This window comes from Tenrec ecaudatus, chromosome 7 (genome assembly GCF_050624435.1).
Source record: "Tenrec ecaudatus isolate mTenEca1 chromosome 7, mTenEca1.hap1, whole genome shotgun sequence".
NCBI lineage: Eukaryota > Metazoa > Chordata > Mammalia > Afrosoricida > Tenrecidae > Tenrec > Tenrec ecaudatus.
In genome coordinates this window covers 49,675,402-49,686,782 of record NC_134536.1, presented here as the reverse complement: position 1 = coordinate 49,686,782, position 11,381 = coordinate 49,675,402, and positions in this window count along the sequence as shown.

The window sequence follows — 11,381 nt, the reverse complement described above, 5'->3', positions numbered from 1 at the left end:
ATTGTCCCCAGTAAAACTATTTATTAAAAACCCCAGAAAATATTAAAAACTAGAACATATTTAATAGATCATAAGGGTGTTCAAAAATTAGGGTGCTAAATTTTAACCTAACTGCATCTGCAACAATCCACTTTTCAATGCATTTTGCATGTTACACGACTATTCACATCCTTGGTTCTTAGTCAGGAAGGATTACGTCTGGGACGAATCTATGAGTATTTCCCTTTCATGTAGAAAAGCAAAAACAGAAATAGCTTTAAAATGGGTCAAAGGAGAGATCAAATGATGGTATTACATTTTTTACCTAACTACATCTACCATAGTCAACTCTCCAATGCTCTCTTGTGGGAAACAAAAAGACTGTTCCCCAGCTCGACTCCCCCAAATATATATGTTAGACCTAGGACACTGCTTGCAACTAATGGTAAATGATTGTCGAGTTATCGCCCTGAAGACTCCAGTTATCCTGAGCAAGCAGAAACCATTGTTTCTTCCATAATAGTTAGGGCTCACTCCCTGCTGTTAGGGACAATGGACTGCTTCCCCTGAAAGTGTGGAATCTCCAGCTCAAGGACAATCAAGGTTAGGCCACTATCATGAATTTAGGGTCCATCCATCTTGTCACATGTGTACCACCAATCCCTCCCCTTCCTATTGTATTTATACCTCTAGATCATCCCCCTCACTACTATATTACCTATAGTGCAACCCCTTCCTGGATGTATGTCTTTACCAGTAATTAGGGGGCTTGCACACCCCCCAAAGATATACAAGCCTTGGTTAGAAATAAAGCACCCTCTCTCTCCCAGTCCTCTCTCTCTCTCCCTGGATCCTTTTCCCTGGTCCCTGGTTCCTCCCTCCCCTGTTCCCTCTCCCCCTGTCCTCCTTCCCCCTTCCTCCCTGTCTCTCCTGCAATTCCCACCTTCCACATCCTGTCATGGACCACCAAGCAGGGCTGAGGTGAGCATGCTACCATGAAATGTGTCTGACTCAATTATTTCAATCTCTCTTCTATCTCTCTTATTCTCTATGACTTTACTATAATCTTTACATATGATCGCTTACCATTGTGCCTACCGGACACGTGATGATTTGTTATGGGCTGGCTCCGCTGACACTCTCTGTCTGATAACAGATATTCACATCCCTTAACTACACTCCAGGGGATTCAAGAAGCTCAATCCACGTGTGGAATCTGCAAATGGATTCTGAGTTCCCACTGTCACTCATAGCCTTCTGAAAACCGGGGTTTACCATTACGTTCCCATGCCAATCCCTCCTTTAGATTTAGATTACATTATTTACAATTCTTGGGTCACACAAGGCACTGGGACAGATTTTGCATGTTATTTGTTTGAATAAAAATTTTAAACAAATGATGATATATATATATCCCACTAGAAGGAAAGGAGTAAATAAACACAATCAAGACACTCCTAATTTTTAAAACAAAAAAGGATCTTCATAGAAAAAAATCAGTTTATTGCCTATGAATTTATATTAGAGGCATCTAGTCGGTGCCAATATATCCCTATTTGGTAGTTTAATTTTAGCCTGCTTGGGCAAATGTATTCAAATCCTGAGTTTACAGAAAAACCTTCAGTTAGTTCAGAAGAAGTTAGATCTGGCATGGTAGAAGTTAGACCTGACAAGTTATACTTCAGGGATCATTGCTTCATGATCCCAAGGACTAGAGAAGCCCTACATTACTGACAGAGTGTAGGATTGGCTGCTGGTCAGCCTGTGAATGTTCTTACTTTGTTAAGTTCCACATAAGAGCATAGCATCTTCCCCACTGAGTCACGTTTTACCAATTGAGTTGCTTTGAACAAAAGAATGTGAATAGAAGTGACTGACATATGCCATGCCGGAGCAGAAGCTTTAAGGGGTATTATATACTGTCTTATAAAACCTTCTTTTCTGTCTACCATAAAAATGGCATGTTCTCAAAACAGACTTCTTTAATATGGCTCTGCATTGAAGAGACACACGGGACAAAACTAACCAACTCACTGTTGAAAACATGTCAAATCAATTACCAGTGTGCTGATCCTAAGTCATGGGAAGCTCATTTATGTAAGAGTGGCGTTTTCAAAGGCTGCATTCTCAGAAGCGGATTGTCAGGTCTTGCTTCTATTTCAGCTCTGGGTGGACATAACTTCCAAACTTTCAGTCGACAGACTAGTGTATTTGTACCACACAGGGACTCTGGCCAACAGGGATGGTAAATGAGACATAAATCCTAGTTGTTATAATCCATCAAGACTTAGGTGTTTTCTGTTATAATAAGAGGGGGTACCCCAAGACCCTGGATTTTTTCAAAGCTATGTATTTAAATTTTTAACAAAACAACCTTATCACCTTCAAAGTACTCTCCATTACACTTAATACATTTGTAAAGTCTGTGATTCCACTCTTGGAAATATTTTTAAGATAAGACTCATCTGCTTGGATAGCTGACAGCATCTCCCTCAATCTTTCTTCACCAGTTCGATGTTGTCAAAGCACGGTCCTTTCATGTCCCTCTCCGTTTGCAGAAACAAAATGAAGCTGCAGGGAGTAAAGTCAGATAAGTAATGTGCGTGGGACAAGAGAGGTATGAGTTTTTTGCCCCAAACTGGCACACTGAGATGGCTGCGTGAGCAGGTGCATTGTTGTGGTGGCAAAACCAGTTCCTCATCTGCCACAATCAGGAGTTTTTGGACACACACTGTCATGCAATCTTTTCAGAACTTCTAAATAGAAAGCTTGGTTAAGAGTCTGACCTGGTTGAATGAACTCCAAAAGCACTATCTGTCTCACAGAGAAAAAAAAAGCATCATCTTGATCTTTGATTTCACTTGATGGAACATTTTTTGTGCGGGGTGAGGGGGGTGAGGTGATGATGGCATCTTCCACTGGCTTGATTTATGTTTGGTTTCGGAATGTTAAGAATAGCACCACATCTCCTCACCAGTAATGACCTTGGAAAAAAGTCCAGGTCACTTTGGAGCTGTTCTTTCAAAGCACAACATATTTCCACTCCACACTCTTTTTGCTGGTCGTCAGAACCCGTGGCACAAATTCCACAGTGACTCTTCTCATTCCCAAATTTTCCACTAAAATTCACTGTACTGAGCTCTGACATAGCTCATATAACTTCCCCATCTCTTCAATGGTTCATCAACCGACACTTCACCTTTTTTGAAATGAGAAAACCACTCGTACACTTGAGGTTTTCCCAGTACACTCTCCTTGAAATTGTGTTCAATATCACAACAGTTTCTGTGGCATTTTTCCCAGGCAGGAAAAAAAAATTCACAGCTGCATGCTATTCTCTTAAATCAGCCATCACAAAAAACAAGGTTCTAGCGAAACTGCTTTCAAGAAAACATTCGCTGTGTCTAGAGAGGACCTTCCCAGGTGATGCTACTGGATGCACTAACTCAGAGCGAGTTGCTTGATGCTTGCCTAACCAGAAAAATGCTTACTTTGCAGTGTAGTGAAATGTTTAGTATGGCTCTCCTAGCCATAGTCTTTGTCACTCCCATGAGATGATTCCTCTATTCCTAATGGGTCTGGGTATGAAAGGGCCGATGATAGTGAGCATATTACATGATTGCGATGTGATTGACTTCCATCCTGCTGGGTGTGAGGTGAGCCAGCACAGAAGCATTAAGAGGAGATTTCGTTACTTGCAAGAGCCAGGAGTGTAATGTGTCCTCTAGATCTTGAGATCTCTATGCTGTGAGTCTCCTCGTTAACATCAAAACTGTGGCAGAGCAGTGGCTGTGGCAGTAGATCCAGGAGCCAGAGCATGAGAAAGAACAGTAAAGCTGAGGACTTTGGGGCAAGAGATTGTCTTGTGGAGTGGGTGCCTGTGAGCACTTAATTCAAGGGGTGGGCTTGCTGCCCCACAGAGCAGAAGTCGAGTGCCTTTGGGTGATGTTTATAGCAGAGTAGCTGGCTTTAGCAGCCCTAAGAGAATTTTAAAAACATGTTTACACTGAACAACTGTGTCCTAAGCATTTCTCCACTGAACTGTAACCTGTTATCTTCCACATTAAACCTCACTAGAGCATTGCCTGTGATTTTTGTGTGAACATTTTAATTAATTATGGAACCCAGCAAAAAAGTAGAGTGAAGGGAAAGGAGAGGACACTGGCCAGAATGATTGGTCTCAGTGCAGGGCTAAGAGGAGAGAGGGTGAAGGCATGCCTGACCCCTGCCGTATTGCGGCAATCAGCTTCGGGTCAGATGTGGCCACAGCATTGTTTCCTCAACTATGAAAGCTTTCAGTAATCAAGACATAATTTGATACTTTCATGCAGAGTTATAGAATTCTTGCCAGAACAGCCTTTTAGTTAACCTTACTTACATTATTCTGTTTAAATATGAGAGGAAAATGGAAATTTCAAAAAAAATGGAAATTTCTGTGAATTTTTAAAAGCTTATTAATATCTATTTCTTGGAATCTTTTCTGATATATGGAAACTAATTCAACTTTTCCCTCTTTGGACCCCTGGTGGTATCTAAAATACTCCCACCACCCCCCTAATACTAGCCTGCTGTTTCATATTATAGTCATTTTCTTTTGCCTGATTTTAAGTAGGCTATCTGCTAACTCTTTTAATTTAAATGTGAGGACAATTAAATTGCTCTATAATAGTTCTAGAGCTTTTGTTAAGTGCAAGACTTTTTATTTTCTAGCCTTATCTTTACAGAGTAGGAAGACATTTCACTTTTTTTTGAAAAAGAAAAAAAACCACAGTTTACAAAGAAATTGTACTAACACACACACACACACACACACACACACACACACACACCCCACAACCCAAATCCAAAACTATCTTTTGACAATGAGTCTTCTATTGTTCTTTATAATTTCACATAGAAAAAGCACACCAGCTTGTGTAATCCAAAAGTGACAATCACAAAATTCAAATACGGTGAAGAGAATAGTAGCAGAGATAAGATTCTGAGCACCAATTTTTGGAAAGCTATGGGCTCCTGTGGGAGCCCCAAACCTGTCAGCAGAAGATCCAGTCAGGAGGAGCCAGGCAGACCCACTCCAGCCACAGACAGAGGGTTGAGCAGCCTTGGTGTCAGGCACAGACCACTGTCATCCTGATGGATTACGCTGGATCCAGCTCGACACATGGCCAGTTGACCTCCCTATAGACTTGACTTGAATTAGTTCTGTGTGCAAGCATCTCTTATTTGTTTCATGAGCGAAATGTCTTCCCGGGCTGCGTGAATGTTGGTGGGGCTCTTTTCCTTCTTAGCATTATTTGTAATTTGTTTGTTTTCATTATTTGTATGTTTTCTTTATACTACTATGATTTTATCCTTACCACCTTAGTACAATTTTGTTTTTTATTGTTATCTGTTGGGTCTCCCAGCTGTGAAGCACAGGCGTCGTGGATGCATAATGATAATAACTGATACAAGGGGTTTTAAGGAATGCAGGGGGTTGGGTGATAGGGAAAGGGGATTTGGGAAGTAAATAATGAAGGCTGGAGGGGGGAGGGAGCACTAGAATGGATTGGCATTGCACAACTCATTTTAAAGGCAATTTTAACCAAGGGGTGTGTAGTGTGGGGGGCAGGGGATACTCTAAATTCGATGTGGTAATGACTGTACAATTCTCCTTGATATGATTGAATGATTGAGCTATTGAATTGTATGACATGTAAATGTGCCAATAAAACTGTTGGTAAAAAAAGTATATATATATATACACACACATTTATATTGTTATTAAAGATATTTAATGGAATAAAAATAAACAACAGAAACCAATCCCAAATGAATTGAGTTAAAACTATTTTCTTATTTAGAATGAACTGGAAGCTGTGCTTCCCATTCCATTTGGAAAACTAAGGCCTGCACGAGCTGGACTCGGCATGAGAGTGATGGTCACTGGGCTGAGTTAGAAGAGGGTAACTGTTTATGTTGCCATTTATGGGAGATAGTGGGAAAAGCAACCTAAGAATGAATAGATGATTTATAATTTATACAGATATGTAGTGCTTTTTTTACTTTACTTACTATTTAGGCAATAAAATATTTATGATTTAAATGTCCCTTTATAATAATTTGGAATCTTTAATATGTGTCATAATGGATTATGCATTGAGCTGCTAACGACAAGGTCAGCAATTTGAATTGATCTGGAGCAAAAGACGAGGTTTTCTGCTCTCATAAAGATTTATAGGCTTAGAATCAACTCAGCATCAGTACATTTGGTTTTGGCTATAGTAAAATATCTAAACGGCTAAAGATGTTGATTAAATTCATTATCCCACTTCTGCCCCAACTACACCAATACACTAAAGATTGTCTTTGAGCTGTACATGGTAAGGGTGGGAATGGTGGGGAATTGGCATGAATAAATCAGAAATTTTAGAAATTCTTTTGTTTTTAGTTATTAAATACTTTTATTGGGGGCTCTTACATCTCTTATTACAATCCATACATTCATCCAATGTGTCAAGCACATTTACACATATGCTGCCATCATCATTTAAAAAGAATTATCTTCCCACTTGAGGCCCTGATATCAGCTCTTCATTTCTTCCCCCTCCCTCCCTGCCTACCCTTCCTCATGAACCCTTGGTAAGCTATCAATTATTATTTTCATATCTTACATCATCCTCCATCACCCCTTACCCACTTTTCCATTGTTCATCCCCCTGGGATGGGGTAGAAATTCTTGATAGTAAATATTTCTCCCACTGTAGATTTGTATTTCAATGGATTTTTCAATATCTAACATCTGTATACTGAGATTTATTGCAAACAGCAACATTTAGACAAATTAAACCTAATAGAACATTTATTAGTATGAGTATGTCCAGTCTTAATAATAGCAAAGAAGTTGAAAGTGCTAATGCAAGGATAATGAGAGTTTACATTACATCATTATGAATGATATCGGTACAGAGGAAATGGCTGGCGTTTATGGTCAATTGTTACAAGTGTTGCTATTCACCCAGATAGTATATGCCTTTCAAATGCACATAGAATATGAATCAAATGAGTATGACAATCTAAAGGGGTTTGGTAGCTAACATTGACAGCAAAAGAGGAAAATATATGTGTTTTGTGTCTAGTAAAGTCTAATTAGTTACAGTCATAAGGACTACAAATCAATCTCTTCCAAACAGGCTGCTGGAAAAGCAGGGTACTTGCAGCACTGGACTGACAAAGGGATTTGTACAAGTTTATGCTTGAAAGTGAGGCTGGATGGAGTCCTCTATCATGGAAGATCTGACTAACAGTATTCAAGAGAAATCTGGAGTTGAAAATTAAGCAGTCATTCTAGCCAAAGAGTCAATCTGGAGAGACTAGACAAAGAAAAATAAACGTGGGCTGTGGCAATAGAATGAATTAAAGGCATACAAACCAAATAAGGACTTCCCAGCTCTGGCTAGGATGTGGCCCTGACAATGAACCCTGGGTGCTGTCGCGTGCTGCCTGCTGTCTTATACTATGTTTGCTAAGAACTAAGATGTGTCCCTGCCCCCTAGAAGATGTATTGGAATTCTTATTTTAGAAGGTAATCCTATTTGAGAATAGGCTCTTCTTTGTTGTGTTAGTGGGGGCCTAGCCCTGGCGGCATAATGGTTACACACTGGGCAGGGAGACCAAAGGCTGGCCCTCAACAGAATGTATTGATGCAGTGGCTGCAACAATGGGCTCAAGTATTGGAACAATTGTGAGGATGGAACTGGGCCAGGCAGTGTTTTGTTCTGTAGTGCATGGCATCTCTATGGGTTGGAGCTGACTTGATGGCACCTAACAACAACAACAACGATTGCTAATTAGACATTTCATTTTTTCAATTTTGTTTTTATTTTTTCACAGAAAGGTGGTTTCTGCTTCATTTCCCCCTCTTTCAGGATCTTTCCCCAACATTAAAAAAAGAGATAGTGTATATTCCCATACAGAACCTTAATACTAGTGGAACAGCCATCATATTACACTGAACTCTCACTCATTACACCTACCTTTCACTTTCAATGGTCTCATGAGCTGATATTCTGCATCTGTGATTATAGCAAAATATCTGCTAGGTAGCTATTTTAAGTATTAATGCCATATGGCTGGCAGTACGGAACACTGAAGTGTCAAGGGAGTAATATTGAGAGTAGCAATTAAAGGTATCAGTCGGCTTGGCTGGGCCATGGTTCCTTACTTTTGTGGATTCATGTAGTCATTCTCTTTCCTGGGATCTGATGGAATCACACTTAATTGTCACATAATGCTGATTTTTGCACAATGACTCGGTCTTATGAAGCTAACCATGTTAAGAAGTGGAATGTATGAGCACATTGAAATGATCATTGAAATGATCTCATTAGGATTATATGGTAGTTACATAATCTGGTGTCAATTTGGAATTTGAGAGGATTGAGAGTGAAGGGGTGGAGTCTAGTTTGTCAATTGGGTCATAACCAATGAGGCCTCTGTGTGAGCGTGGCCTTCTCCTGAGAATTCTGGGAACTTCTATATTTCCTCCTTGGAAGCGGGAGACAGTCTCTCTCAGCTGATTCCCTGAGAGATGCTTTACTGACAAGACACATGACGCTACACTGATAGACCCTGTGCCCTGGGAACTGGAGGAGTCATGTGGAGACCTCTGCCAGCACTAAGATGCTTCTGCCTCCACTGGATCCGCAAGACTTTGCACTCATTGGCCTGTGATCTTTCTGTATTCAGCATCATTGCATATTTCATGAGTTTGAAGAGGACTTTATAGATTGGTATCAGACATATAGGCTAATATCAGACTTACGGACTTGATTTGATTATTGATTTTATCAATATTCAATTGTTCTTGTATAATAAGCTCTTTCTTATACACATATGAGTGTCTATGAATTTGTTTCCTTCATCAACCCAGACTAACAAAGAGTAGGATTTATTATCTTGTACCTGTATCTTCAATTACCTTGGGCATTCAGAAAATACTGGTTAAATCAGTGAATGTTAAAATGTGTTGGTAATTTACATTTGCGTAAGACAGTGAAATGTTTCAGTTTATTAGACTTACTATTATTTAGACCATTATAGAAAGTTTTGAAACTAAAATATTTAAAGATCAGAGCTCAGTGAAATGATTTTTCTATTCTTTTACTATAATAAGTGAAAATAAATCTTCTTAAATATCTAAAAGAAGTCTGCTAAACTTATATTATTTTCATTACAATGTTCTTAGTCTATGTTGTTTTAATCTTCTATAACTTTAGTGTTTAGATCTTAACTGTGATTCATTTTCAGAATTTTATGTATTATATATTTTCATCTTCACTAGACAGTAATTGTATGAGAGAAAAGGGATAGGTATCATAACATACTTCTTCAGAGAAGATGAAAGTGACTGATTTATATATATGAAATAATTATACTAGAATGAATAATCCTTCACACTAGCAGAGATAATTATGATTATCTCTCCCAGATTATCTGTTGGTTTACAAAGCAAAGTACTTTCTTAGGCTAAACTTCAAAGTAAGTAGCAAGATCAAAGAGAGAGAAACTTAACATAGACAAAAAAATAAAAAGTAAAAAAGTAAAGGAGAGAGAGATGTTTCAGAAGTAAGACATGTTAAAAATTATAGGATTTATATTTATGTTTTATTAAGAGAATGTGAAGGCAAATTAAATAATTTAACTTAACGCATTACATCTTCAAGTAATCAATTTTAGTTTCTTAAGAAATATAGCCTTTTAAATCTAGCAAAATCCTGAATTTAGTATTTGCCTGAATTTTAAAATTGCAATGAAAACATAATATAATACACCTTAATCAAATTAAGCAATTATAGAAATGGCCCTGATAATGTCATTTTTTATTGTTTTATATTTTTAAGTGATTGAAAACCTTTGAAGATGTCTAAGAAAGCTTTAGAATGCATTAATTTAAGCAATCATTTTGTATTTTATCAGTAGAATGTTGTCGATTACAAGGTGGATAACTAACCTCCAGGTCACAGTTCAAACTAGCAGTAGCTCTGTGGGAGGAAGCAGAGGCAGCCTCCTCCCGCAGCTGCAGCCTGATCTTAAAACCTATCACACAGCCATGGCAATCAAAAGAGAATGGTTATGGGCACAACGATAGATATGCACACCAATAGGTCAGAACAAAGGACTGGAAATTAAACTGAACATGTATAAGCAACTGATATTTGTTAAAGTACTAAAATATATTAAATATCTTTTCAAAAAATATTGCTGGAGAAATTGAATCTCCACCAGCAAAAGAATGAAACAGGACCCATATCTCACAAACATATACAAAAACAAACTCAAGATAGACAAAAGACTTATACATAAGCCCTATGACTATAAAGATCATCAATGAAAAGACAGAAACAAACTTATAAACCCAATACAGAGAATAAACACATGACATCGCTCACATTGCAAAAGACAAAATAGAGGATTAAGATCTCTTAAAATTATATTTATGTACATCAAACATCTTCGTCAAAAAGTGAAATGAGAACCACAGATTGGCAAAAATTTTGGCAGTGATATATCAGATAAAGGGCAAATCTCAAAAATCTAAAGAACACTCTGCCACCTGAACAGTCTGGTTTGAAAAAAAATGGGCAGAAGACACGAATAGACAGTTCACCAAAGATGACATCCAGGTAGTCAACAAGCATATGAAGAAGTACTTGTGATCCTTAGCTGCATCAACTGATGTCAGGCGGGAGGGAAATGTGGCAGGCAGAAGACTCACTTCTCAAACCCACCTGTGTGTTTCGGTGGAGTGCTCAAGTTCTTTTGGTCAGACTCAGGACCAGAGAAGCCACAAACATCCCTGCCCCTCATCAACCATCCCTTTCATGTCATGCAAACATTCTGCACCACCAGAGAGGGAAAAGCTACTTGGGGCATTACATAATAGTATATATTATATTAGAGTTATAATGGTTAAAAAAAAAAGGATTTTTCTGCCTCAGACACCCAAAGGAGCAGTTCCACCCAGTCCTGTAGGGTCACCCTGAATTGGAATCACCTCTATGGTAGTGAGGCTTTTATGTTTGTTTATGTGGGCAGGTTATCCTTGGTTGTTGGGCTTAACTCATGGTTTGATCATAAACATTGCTGGACATTTTTATAAACAATTAAAAAATACTGTTAATACAACGAATGCGCTGATTACATCCCCTGGATGGAACAAAATAGTTGATATAGTTGAGTGCTAACTAGCGGTTGGTGGGTGAGCATTACCCGAGGGGACTCCAGGCACCCTGGTCGCACAGTGAGTTATGTCTTGGGCTGCTAACCTACAGGTCAGAGGCTGTTCTGTTTTGTCCTATAAGGTATTAAGAGTTGACATTGACTCAATGGTTTGAGAGGTGACTCAGAAGAAATAACTGGCA